This window comes from Dendrobates tinctorius, unplaced genomic scaffold (genome assembly GCF_039654945.1).
Source record: "Dendrobates tinctorius isolate UK_male_01 unplaced genomic scaffold, ASM3965494v1 ptg000196l, whole genome shotgun sequence".
Classification (NCBI taxonomy): domain Eukaryota; kingdom Metazoa; phylum Chordata; class Amphibia; order Anura; family Dendrobatidae; genus Dendrobates; species Dendrobates tinctorius.
The window spans coordinates 22086340-22099860 of NW_027361863.1; positions in this window are offsets into that span (position 1 = coordinate 22086340).

Genomic DNA, 13521 nt, shown 5'->3' on the forward strand with positions numbered 1-13521 from the left:
TCGGTGGATGACACGGGCATGGGCACGGGGACGCGCGGATGCTGACCATAATTTAAGAGAAATGGGGTCTGACCGGTGGAATCGGCTACCGCGTTGTTCAAGGCGAACTCCGCCCACGGCAGTAATGATGCCCAATCATCCTGCCTAGCCGAGACAAAATGTCGCAGATATGTCACCAGGGTCTGGTTGGCTCTCTCCACCAACCCATTCGTCTCGGGATGATAGGCCGAAGAGAGATTTAGCTCAATGCTGAGCAGAGAACAGAGCTCTCTCCAGAACCGAGAAGCAAACTGGGGACCCCGGTCGCTGACAATCTTATCCGGCATGCCGTGTAGGCGGAAAACATGTTTAATGAACAATGCTGCTAGGCCTCGTGCCGACGGTAGCCGAGAGAGTGGTACTAGGTGCACCATCTTGGAGAAATGATCGGTGATCACCCAGATGACGGTGCTGCCACTGGACTTGGGCAGACCCACCACAAAGTCCATACCAACCATCTCCCAGGGCCTGTCCGCAACCGGCAGAGGATAGAGTAACCCAGCGGGCCGCTGCCGAGAGGGCCGATTCTGGGCGCAAGAGACGCACGCCTGAATATAGTCCTTGACGTCACGGGCCATATGCGGCCACCAGTACGTCGTCGCCAGTAGTTCAGTGGTCCGTTTGATCCCGAAATGACCTCCCACTCTGGACGAATGAGCCCACGAGAGGACCTCCGGTCGCAGATGGACAGCGACAAAAGTCTTGCCCGGAGGTACAGACTCAAGAGCAACCGGAGCCACGGTCCTCAGGCTCTCCGATGGGACTATCAGTCGACCCTCCTCCTCCTCCTCTGATGACACCACAGAGCGAGAAAGAGCATCGGCTCGGACGTTCTTCTCCCCGGAGAGAAAATGTAGTGTGAAATGGAACCGGGAGAAGAACAAGGACCATCTGGCCTGACGAGAATTCAGCCGCTGAGCCGCCTGCAAATAGACCAAATTTTTGTGATCGGTGAACACCTGGAAAGGATGGCGAGCCCCCTCCAGGAGATGTCTCCATTCTGAGAAGGCCAGCTTCATTGCTAGCAACTCCCTGTCCCCGATGGAATAATTCCTCTCCGCCGGTGTGAAGGTCTTGGAGAAGAAGAAGCATGGGTGCTTCCGACCTTGCGAGTCCTTCTGGAAAAGGACCACCCCAGCACTGACGGAGGAGGCATCCACTTCTAGAATGAATGGCTTATCTACATCAGGGCGATGTAGAATGGGAGCGCTAGCAAAATGGGACTTAATGGAGGCGAAAGCCTTGGAGACAGTCTCCGACCACAGTTTGGGGTTCGCACCCTTCTTGGTGAGGGCTACCATGGGTGCAACCAAAGTTGAGAAATGGGGAATGAATTGGCGATAGTAATTTATGAACCCCATAAAGCGCTGCACCGCTATGAGAGAATGGGGTTCCTGCCAATCCATCACCGCCTGTAGCTTGGCAGGATCCATGGCCAAACCCTGGGCTGAGATGATGTAACCCAGGAAAGGCAAGGACTCCTGCTCAAACACACATTTCTCCAATTTGGCATAGAAGGAGTTGGCCCGCAGGAGATCGAAAACTTTGCGAACATCTCTCCGGTGGGAGTCAATATCTGGAGAAAAAATAAGAATATCATCCAGATAGACTACTACCGAGGTGGCAAGCATATCCCGGAAGATATCGTTCACAAAATCTTGGAAGACGGCTGGGGCGTTACATAGCCCGAAGGGCATCACCAGATATTCATAGTGCCCATCTCTGGTGTTAAATGCTGTCTTCCATTCGTCCCCATCACGGATGCGAATCAGGGTATAGGCTCCCCGCAGATCAAGCTTAGTAAACACTCTCCCTCCCCGTAGCCTATCAAATAGTTCCGATATCAGGGGCAGAGGATACTTGTTCTTAACGGTTATGGCGTTAAGTCCCCTGTAATCGATGCACGGACGTAATTCCCCATTCTTCTTTTGGACAAAGAAGAATCCCGCTCCCGCCGGGGACACCGACTTCCTAATGAATCCCCTTGCCAGATTCTCCCTGATATACTGCGACATGGCCTCTGTCTCTGGGAGAGATAGGGGGTATACTCGACCCTGAGGAGGCTCAGCGCCGGGCAAGAGGTCAATAGGACAGTCGTAAGGGCGGTGCGGCGGAAGGATCTCCGCCGCCTTCTTGGAGAAAACGTCTGCATACTGCCGATATGGCTTGGGAAGCGAGGAGAGATCTGCAGGAACCTCAGAAGTAGCGACCTGAATGCAGTCCCTCAGACACCTACCCTCGCAGGACTTACTCCAAGCGAGGATTTTCCCCGAGGACCAGTCTATGTGGGGAGAGTGAGCCCGTAACCAGGGAACCCCTAGGAGGACCTGGTCGATACCTTCTGGCATCACAAGGAGAGACAGCATCTCCTGATGAGACGGAGACAGTGAGAGTCTCAGTGGAGCCGTCTGGTGGGTGATTTGGGACGGGAGTGTCGCCCCATTCACCACCCTAATGGTGACTGGCTGAGGTAGCAAGACCAGAGGGACTGCATGTTGTTGAGCGAAGGCAGATGACATAAAGTTGCCCTCCGCCCCAGAGTCCACGCAAACCTCCACCATCAGAGTGGAAGACTCAAACTCTAACGCCCCTTTAAACAGGAGCTTGGAGGAGAAATTAGCTGTGTCTAGTAGGCCCCCTCCGATAACCACTAGACGGGGGCGTTTCCCGGCCGCTGTGGGCACTGGTTAGCGTGGTGCCCAGTCTGCCGACAACGGAAGAAGACTGGGGGTACACGCACGGACCGGGCCCTGGACCCTGTGCGGGACACCTCCATGGCCTCTGGAGGCTCAGGCGGTGGGCCGAGGGGTTCCAGCGGTCTGGCAAAATTTGGAGCCAACTTATAGCGTTGGCGGGATCTGGAGCGCTCCAACCCTCGCTCAGTGAAGCGAACGTCAATCCGGGTGGAGACTGTAATGAGCTCCTCTAGGGTGGTGGGCACCTCCCTGGTGGCCAGGGCGTCCTTGACATGATCAGCCAGGCCTCTCCAGAATATGGGTATGAGCACCTTATCTGGCCACTCCAGGTCAGAGGCCAGAGTTCTGAAGAGGATGGCATACTGGCTGACCAAAGACGAATCCTGGGTTAGCGCCAGCAACTGGAGTGCCGTATCATGTGTGACCTGAGGTCCCAGGAACACCTGTTTCAGAGCGACCAAGAAGTGGGTGGCACTCTGTACCAGGGGATCCCCACGCTTCCACAGTGGAGTGGCCCATTCCAAGGCCCTGCCCGACAGGAGGGAGATGATAAATCCCACCTTGGCCCGCTCAGAGGGAAATCGTGTAGCCAGCAGCTCTATGTGAATGGAGCACTGACTCACGAAACCCCTACACGAAGCACTATCCCCTGAGAACTTCTCGGGCAGCGGGAGGCGGGACAAGGTCGGGGCAGGACTGGCCGTGGAGACACGAGCGACAGCCTCTGTAGCTGCCTGAACGGCGACCGAGGTAACATCCGCAGCTGAGGTGGAATGCTCTAGCGCTGCCAACCTACCCTCCAGCTGCTGGATGTACCTATGCAGTCGTTGTTCATCCGCCATTATCGGCCAGACCCTGGCGCTAAGATAATGTTAAGGGCTGGCGGAACACACCAAATATTAAGATGGTGTTTAGGTGCGTTCGCAGCCCGGGGTCCACCGTGCAGAGGTGTTAACTGCTGCTCGGTAATGGCGGACGCGATATGGCGGTGAAATAACGGCACACACGGGGTTAACCTCACCCAAGGTGTACCGAGGCGAACTCTTATGACTTAAAGCCGCATTACCGCAAATAATAGATGCCGTAGCCTGTTTTCGCTCACAGAGCTCGGCAGAGTAAGCGCTAGCGTAACGTCACAGAACTCAGCCCTTAGACAGCAGGACTGAAGTCCCTCTAGACCGCTAGCGCCCGGCACCGCGACTGCGATACCAACAGGGATCAAATAAATGGCGTGTGCAAGTGTGCAGATGGCCGGTATGCACTGTGGCCTACAGGCTAGCCACTAGCAGGCGCTGACTCAGTCTCTAAACCCTAACAACAGACGTATCAAAGGGTAGGGGTTTCATAATGAGTCAGACACCAGATACATGCATCCATCATCATACACACCAAACTACTTGAGTCTATCTTAGCGAATGGCCGAGCGGCCATGCGAACCTTTTATAGCCGCAGGCGTCCGTGATCCTCCTTGCTTCTCGGATGGGCCAATCCGAACACGAGCAGGACCTGAGCACATGACCTTTGATCTCCAATGGGAGATCACTCCACAGGCATGCTCAGTGGCCCGACATGAGGACTTAGTCCCTGGAGGATCTTGCTGCTGAGCAGCATGCATTGCCAAAGCTGAACCAGGGGTGGCAGCAGTAAGCAAACCCACGGAGCTGGTCTGGACAGAGCGCCAGGACCGACGAGTTTGCTGAGCAAGCTCCTCTGCGGCTGGGGAGGAATGGGAGACCGTCGGAGGCAAGGCTCTGGATTCCCGCTGTGCAGCGCCAGAAATCCGACGCCTAGCACAGGCCATTTGCAACACCTGTCATGCCAGCATAAGCAGGGATAGCAAAACTACCGGCCTTACCACCACCAGCATGATCAGGCACATGGCAGCAAAGCACCCGACTTTGGTGGCCCAACCCCAGGCTCCAGGAACAGTGTCTGCGGGTGACACCACTGCTTCTGCCACTGTTGTGCATGCAAGCCAAACCCCTGTCCACAGTGCATGCGAAGATGCCTCCTGCCATTGCCCACAGTCAAATAGCACCATCATCAAGCACGTCCACATCCTTGTCCCAGCACAGCCTTCAGTTGTCTATACCCCAGTCATTGAAACATAAGCGGAAATACGCAGCCAACGCCCCCCAGGTCACAGTACTCAATTCTCATATTTCTCGTCTGCCTGCGGTTGAAGTGTTGCCTTTTAGGCTTGTGGAGATGGAAGCTTTCTGCAACCTGATGGCGGCGGCCGTCCTAAGGTACTCTGTCCCCAGAGGCCACTATTTGGCTCGCTGTGCCATCCCGGCATTACACAAGCATGTGTCCCACAACACAACAATGCAGTTACTGGGAAAGTACACTACCCACGGACACATGGACAAGTGCTTTTGGCCAGGGACGGTACATCTCGTTGATGGCACACTGTGTTAATGGAGCGCCCGCCAGGGCAGTGGAGAATACTCGGTGCCGGGCCGCTTCTTAAAGGGGGATGTGTCACAGCGGCGGTGACTTGGTCCGTGGCAATGGGCGTCCAATAAAAGGGGAATATTTACAGGGGAAATAAAGAATTTGTAGTGAAGTGTTTGTGATGCCACCTGTGGTATCTGGTCAGAGGTGACCAGTGCTGCAGTGCAGATCCTCTGGGACTGATGGTGTGATGCAGCAGAGTTGGAATAGCTCTCCACAGGCAGAGCTGAGTCCCAGGGCAGAGGAAGGATGTTGAGGGAGAAGGTGATGTAGTGTGAAGCAAGAGATGTAGCAGTGCTGAGTAGGTGATGCCGGAAGAAGGCAGAAGACACAGCTGAATGCAATTCCAAAGCTTTACTCACAGTTCTCAAGAGCCGGTGATGCCCGCTTGGTGCTACATCCTCCAGGTGAGGGATCCAGCCAACTTCCAGGCAGATAGAGAACACCTTTCCAGAACTCCCCGTCAGTATATGCCTTCCGTGGCCATCTCACTGTGCTGATTTCTACTCCTCTTCCTTCCCAGCACCTCACAGTCAGTGTCCCAGGCCAGCAGCTGCAGACCCTGTCTGATAACGGAGAAGATAACTTTCCGGAGAAGATAACTGTGGCTGTTAGCTGTGGCCCCTAAAGTTGCCACAGCTGTCGGCTTTCTAGCTGAGTCCTGTTGTTCACTTCACTAGACTAGAGGCCGAGACCCTTCTGCGACCTGGATTCCCCACCTCACATCCGTCAGCATGGAACGAGCCCCATGGGTAGCACTTGCTCTGTCTGTGCCTCTGGGAATCCCTTTCCCCTTCAGGAAGCTTCCTTCAGTCCTTCTGTCCGTGCCAGTACTTCTTCCAGCAGCCACTGCTGACAGGGAGCTGCTGCACATGTCCTCTCCCTTCCTCCCCTAAGAGGAGACTGCTTACTTCCTTACTATTCTCCCGCTCTAACCCTCTACCCCACCTACCTTCTTACACCGTTTCCTAGCCAGCAGGGGAAGTGGAACTCCTGCTGTTATAGTGTATGGTGGATGTAGTGTTGTGTCAGAGCCAGGTTAGGTGTCTCTGGATCGCCCGCCAGGGCAGTGGGGTACTCGGAGCCGAGCCCGTTGATTTCAATGGGAAGTATCATGGCAGCGGTGACCTGGTCCGTGGCCCTGGGCGTCCATGTAAAAGAAATAGTGTGGATGATGATTAAAGTTTATAAGTGGATGATACGTGACGCCACCTGTGGTGTTCGGCAATGAAGGTGTTAAGCCGACGCTGCGGTGCAGATCCTCTGGGACAGATGATGTGGGGCAGCAATGATGTTGTAGCCCTCCACAGGTAGGGCTGTAGTCCCAGGGCAGAGTAGATGAAGAGGATAGGTGTTGAGGAAAAGGGTGTAGTGTCTGGCACAGAGATGTAGCAGTGCTGGAGAGTTGGCAGGAAGGAAGCAAGAACACAATAGAGTGCAGTTTCTTACTTTGCTTGGTAAATGCAGTTCAGAATTCCAGATTACAGATGGAACAGAGGCTGGCTGGCCTGGAAGCAACTTAGGAATCTCTCTATCAGATGGGTTGTGTAGTCTCCTTTCAAGCGCTTATCTTAGGTACTTGCAGTACTGTGTTACACTGAAGTTGCACTTGCTTGTTCTCATTTAGAACTCCCTCTTATGCCAGACAGCTGTAGCCTTCTTCTTCTTCTGGCTCACCCGTTGCTGTTGTGCGTCCGAGTCTTATGTGGGAACAGAGCATTTACAGCTTCTTATTCCTCTGGTTTCTGCTGCAGGAACATCAGTATCCATACAACCTTGGAGACCGGGCTCCAGATCATGCGCTATAGCTAGAAGTGAGCTCTGAACTCTGCTCAATCTTCCAGCTCCTCTCCTCACGTCCACACACGTTGCCCTCCTCACACGAACTCTCAATTTTTCCTTCCTGGCCCCCAGAGAGCAGCTCTTCCCCCCCCCAGTTTTGGGTTCAGAGCTCCCTGTGCTGGCCTGGAGTGGGAACTGTGTTGTGTGTTGTATTTAACTGACAGAGAGACCCCTCATTGCTTCCAAGCATGACATCACACTCCCTAGGAGGAAAGTAATGCCACTGTGGCGACCATACTCCTGGGGGCGCCACATCTCCATCTTACCTGCAAGGTGGGATACCACACCTTTGGTTGAGGTGCAGTACCTCTGTGGCGACTGGACCCTCAGGGGCACTACATTAACATAGTGGAAGGCGGGACCCAGTCAGACCTAGTGATGGAACACGTCCTCCCGACGCCAAGGATTGCGGGCCCTACGTCTATCATGGTTGCCCCAACTGTGTACAGCTCCTGCACCTCCTCCTCTTCAGCCTCCATGTCAGAAATGAGCACATCAGTCATAAGCTGGAAGCACTGCAGGACTGCGAAAGCAAAGTAGCAACAGGCTGTGCTGAAGCTAATTTGCTTAAGTAACAAACTGCACAATGCTGAAGAGTTGTTGACAGCTCTGAAAGAGCAGGCAGATGTGTGGCTGACACCTCTAAATCTTCAGCCAGACATGGTTGTGTGTGAAAATGGCAGAAACCTGGTGGCGGCTTTGAGGTGAGGCAAACTGACACACGTACCATGCCTGGCCCATATGCTGAACCTCGTTGTTCAACATTTTCTACGCCTTGGAGGTTCTGGCCTGCCATGCTGCTAGCGTTTTGTCCGAGCGGGTTTTTAGTGCTGCTGGTGGCATTATCACAGATAAGCGCATTCGCCTTTCTATGGAAAATGCAGACAGGCTGACTCTTATAAAAATGAACAAGGGATGGATTGGACCAGACTTCTTGACACCACCAAGTGATGACAGCGAAGCTTAAACTCCAATTTAATATTTTTTGGGAGGTGTATTCCCATGCACCTCTTCACAACCAAACATGCATATACTGTATGCTTCCTGATTTTGGCTATTTGGTGTCCTCCTCCTCCTTCTCATCATCCTCACCGTCTACCACCACTTCAACACCAGGGTGAACATATTCAGTCATGCTCTGGCCATTCTATGTTTTGGCAAGGGTGTTATGATGCCCGTCACCAAAATACAAAAAATATGTACACCCCCACAGGGGAAATGTTTGCCAGCCCATACACAAAGTGTATGGGCATTCCAAGTCTAGGAGTCCCGCTCCTAGAAATTGGGCATATTTTTTAATCAGGCCTTCCTCCACGTCTGATCATCCACCACCACTAGAGCAAAAGGGTTTACGTGTTCCGTGCAGCTACAGCCAGTGTTGTATTATTAACAAGGGTGGGTGGTTAGGCTGTGCATAAAAGACTTGTTCTGAAAAAGGTTGAGGTGTACCCCATAGGGGAAATGTTTGCCAGCCCATACACATGGGCATTCCAAGTCCAGGAGACCCACTCCTTTTTAATGGGACTTTTTTGTTAAGAGGCCCCACTCACTGTTTTTTCCAAGGGGGATTGGCGTTATTGGGGTACATATGACATGGTAGCAGGGCAGGCCTTGCAGTCACTGCATAGAAAAACAGAATGGGAGTACAAAATGAATAATGTGAAGTGGATTTTCCTGGGCCCATCCAGTACCTGGGTTCAAAGGCTTATTGGGGTGCATATGACTTTGGTAGCAGGGCAGGCCTTGCAGTCAATGCAACATTTTTATGGAAGCCCCCTGGACATTTCATGAAAGGGGTATTGGGGTGCGTTGTAATTCTTGGCAGCCCATCAACTCACTGCCTAGGTTATAATGGTTTCGGAGACCCACTGGTTAATAATGGCCCTTTAAGCAGATTAATGCTGCCTGATGCCCCGGCAAAAATAGGCTCTGTGAGTTTAAGAATCACTCCTTCATAAATGAAACAAAATATGTCTGCTTATGTGTCACACACCACATGGCCAGCTAGGGTTGGTAAATGTTACAATGACATTTCCCAGTGAATGCATTTGTTTTGGGTGAAAGCAATGTTAAAGTTGAAAAACGCTTCAAAAATGCTGCGTCTGAACATAGCCCAAGTGAGGAACATTTTGGTCTGGGGTATTAATTTTGCCTTATATACAAGTCATTAACCTGGAAAGGATGTACCGTAACATATTTCCCATCAAAATCCGTTTTGGTTTCGTTTTGGTATGTTTTTTGGTGCACCGATAAAAATTGCATGAAACTCTGACAACATTGTTTAAAGCTGTGAACTAGGAGTCAGGAATGCTTCCAGGGGCGATCCCCATGATGTCCCCATGTCATTTGAGCAGTGTTTCCATCATTTTCAGACGTTTTTAGACCTTAAAATTACCCCCAGGGGATCACGGTAAAAATGCTCTGGTCTCCCATAGATTTACATTGGGCTCGTTGTTCTGTCCGAGTACCCGAGTATTCCAATTTGCAACGAGCACCTGAACATTTTAGTGCTCACCCGTCACTAATGTACGCCAGAACACCTGTGTGTTACTTGCATGATCTATCAGGGGTGATTATGTGACATGTCACGTGATACTTCGGGTTCCTAGGGGGCCACACTTTGTAAACTGCCCGGGGCCCTGGCTCCTCTTAATCCACCTCTGGGTGCTGGCGTCGCTCTCTGTTTTTATCTCTGGCTCCTGACAATGTCTTCTTTCACAGGAACTACAGTTATGGTGGAGATAGAAGCAGAGTGCCGGCGCTGCACTTATATCTCCCATGGCATCCATCACCTAGCATCCAGGACATCTTCAAAGGGCAGCGATGAAAGAAGCTAGTGAGTAACTGCAGAGCTGCCCCCTATGATGTCCTGTGCCAGACTGGGCGATGGATGCTGCAGGGAATGAGTGCTGCCCCAGCCTCCTGTGATATCACATTTGAGACTTCTCTCAAAACATCACGGGAAATACAGTAAAAAACACATGTAGGGATTAGCTAGATAGGGAAGAGTGTAGGGCATTGTGTAATAAAGCAAATTACAAAAGTGGTTAGGGTGTAAGGATAGATATTTAGAAAATACATTTTAGGTGCCAGACCACTCCTTTAAGTATCTTGCCACCCCTTTAATGAGGTCTTTCTGCACATTGTCAATAAGGTCCCAACTTGTCAATAAGATCTTTTCTCTCCTCTCATGTGAGGTTCATTTTCCCTTGATCGACCATGTCCCTTTAAATCTCGGTCAGGTCCCTCATGTCCCTCCTCACATGGTGGCCTTGATACGTCATCAAATCATCAATTAAAGAATGTCGCCACCTATTCAGTGAGGTCCTTCATCACCTTTTTGATGGAGATCCTTTGTCATCTGATTATTGAGGTGATGAGATTTGTGATCTCATTGAAGAGATCTCTTGTCACCTCATCAACCAATTTCCACATAACCTTGTTGACAAGGTTGCTAGCCAACCCATTATTGCGGTTCTTCCACACTTTGCAGACATGGATTCTCATCAACTCATCAACAAGAACCGTTGGCAAATCATTCACAAAGTCACTTGCTACCTTCCAATGAGAAGATGAGATCACTTGTCAGCTTGATAAGGTGATGAGTAGAGATGATTGAATCTCTTGAAATTCAAATTTGATGTGAATTACAATACTATAATACCTCAAATAGCTTTGAAAATATGTGTGTACATTCTAAGTCCTCCTAGCACTGGATCCACCACCTTTCAAGCCTTCTAACTCAACACAGTGCAATGAAAGATGTTTCATGTTTTTTAAAGTTAAAATATTATCTGTCTTAGTCATTTGCAATTAAGCAGACTGTTCTATGCAGAACACAGACTCAAAACGACAGTGTCGCTGTCAGAGGTAACATCATCATGCTGTGCCACCTCCCCTCCACAAATGTGCTTGTCACAGGCAAAGGAGGCTGATGAAGACCTTTGTTTGGTAGTACAACTGCCTGGATTGCTGGTGCAAAAGATTGAGGTGTGTGGTGCTTCTGCTAGCAGCTACCACATTCTTAGCCATGGTATGATTTTTTTTCTTTTACATTAACCGTCATTTGCCATTGACTCTTTTTTGAATAAGAGATCTGCCTTCATATGAAGGTGTGAAAGGAAATCAACAGCTCACTTATGTTTACAATTTTAGATTTTGGAGAGTCTGGAGCAGAAGCCATTGCAAGGCAGTGATCAAGTAAAAAAAGGTGGTAGATGTTACAGGTTTGCTAAAGCGTGCTGTTACCTCTTAACCCCTTTACCCCCAAGGGTGGTTTGCATGTTAATGACCAGGCCAATTTTTACAGTTCTGACCACTGTCCCTTTACAGTATGAGATTATAGCTCTGGAATGCTTCCATGGATCCCAGTGATTCTGACAATGTTTTCTCGTGACATATTGTACTTCATGTTAGTGGTAAAATTTCATTGATATAACTTGCGTTTATTTGTGAAAAAAATGGAAATTTGGCGAAAATTTTGAAAATTTCTCAATTTTCCAACTTTGAATTTTCATGCCCTTAAATAACAAAGATATGGCAGACAAAATACTTATTAACTAACATTTCCCACATGTTTACTTTACATCAGCACAATATTGGAACCAAAATTTATTTTGTTAGGAAGTTATAAGGGTTAAAAGTTGATGAGCGATTTCTCATTTTTACAACACCATTTTTTTTAGGGACCACACCACATTTGAAGTCACTTTGAGGGGTCTATATGATAGAAAATACCCATAAGTGACACCATTCTAAAAACTGCACCCTTCAAGGTGCTCAAAACCAAATTCAAGAAGTTTATTAACCCTTCAGGTGCTTCACAGGAATTTTTGAAGGTTTGAAAAAAATTAACATTTAATTTTATTGCACAAAAAAATTACTTCAGGTCCAATTTATTTTATTTTACCAAGGGAAACAGGAGAAATTGCATGCAAAAGTTATTGTCCAATTTATCCTGAGTACCCTGGTACCTGATATGTGGAGGGAAACCACTGTTTTGGCGCATGGCAGAGCTCGGAAGGGAAGGAGTGCCGTTTGACTTTTTCAACGCAAAATTGGCTGGAATTGAGATCGGACGCCATGTCGCGTTTTGAGAGCCCCTGATGTGCCTAAACAGTGGAAATCTACCACAAGTGACCCCTTTTTGGAAACTATACCCCCCAAGGAACTTATATAGATGTGTGGTGAGAACTTTGAACCCCCAAGGGCTTCAAAGACGTTTATAATGTACAGTTGTACAATAAAAAAATCATATTTTTTCACAAAAATGATCTTTTCACCCCCAATTTGTATTTTCCCAAGGGAAACAGGACCCCAACAGTTATTATGCAATTTGTCTTGAGTACGCTGATACCCCATATGTTGGGGTAAACCACTGTTTGTGTGCATGGCAGAGCTCTGAAAAGAATGAGCGCCATTTGACTTTTTCAAAACAGAATTGGCTGGACGCCATGCCGCGTTTGGAGAGCCCCTGATGTGCCTGAACAGTGGAAACTCCCCACAAGTGACCCTATTTTGAAAACTAGACCCCCCCAAGGAACTTATCTAGATGTGTGGTGAGCGCTTTGAACCCCCAAATGCTTCACAGAAGTTTATAACGCCCAGGCGTGAAAATAAAAAAAATCATATTTTTTCCACAAACATGTTTTTTAGTCCCCAATTTTTTATTTTCCCAAGGGTAATAGGAGAAATTGGACCCCAAAAGTTGTTGTCCAATTTGTCCTGCATACGCTGATACCTCATATGTGGGAGAAAACTACTGTATGAGCACACGTTGGGGCTCGGAAGGGAAGTAGTGACGTTTTGGAATGCTGACTTTGATGGAATGGTCTGCGGGTGTCATGTCACGTTTGGAGAGCCCCTGATGTGCCTAAACAGTGGAAACCCCCCACAAGTAACCCTATTTTGGAAACTAGACCCCTCAAGAAACTTATCTAGATGTGTGTTGAGCACTTTGAACCCCCAAGTGCTTCACAGAAGTTTATAACGCAGAGCTAAAAAAAATAAAAAAATCATATTTTTTACCACAAAAATGATATTTTTGCCCCCAATTTTTTGTTTTCCCAAGGGTAACAGGAGAAATTGGACCCCAAAAGTTGATGTGCAATTTGTCCTGAGTTGGCTGATACCCCATATGTGGGGGTAAACCACTGTTTGGGTGCATGGCAGAGCTTGGAAGGAAAGGAGCACCGTTTGACTTTTTCAACTCAGAATTGACTGGAATTGAGATCAGACACCATGTCGCGTTTGGAGAGCACCTGATGTGCCTAAACAGTGGAAACCCCCCCAATTCTAACTCCAACCCTAACAACAACACACCCCTAACCCTAATCTCAGCCCTAACCCTAGCACTAATCATAACCCTAGCCCTAACCCCAACCCGCCCCTAACACTAAAACTAGCCCTAATCCTAGCCCTAACCCTAACCGGAAAATGGAAATAAATACATTTTTTTAAACTTTATTATTTTTCCCTAACTAAGGGG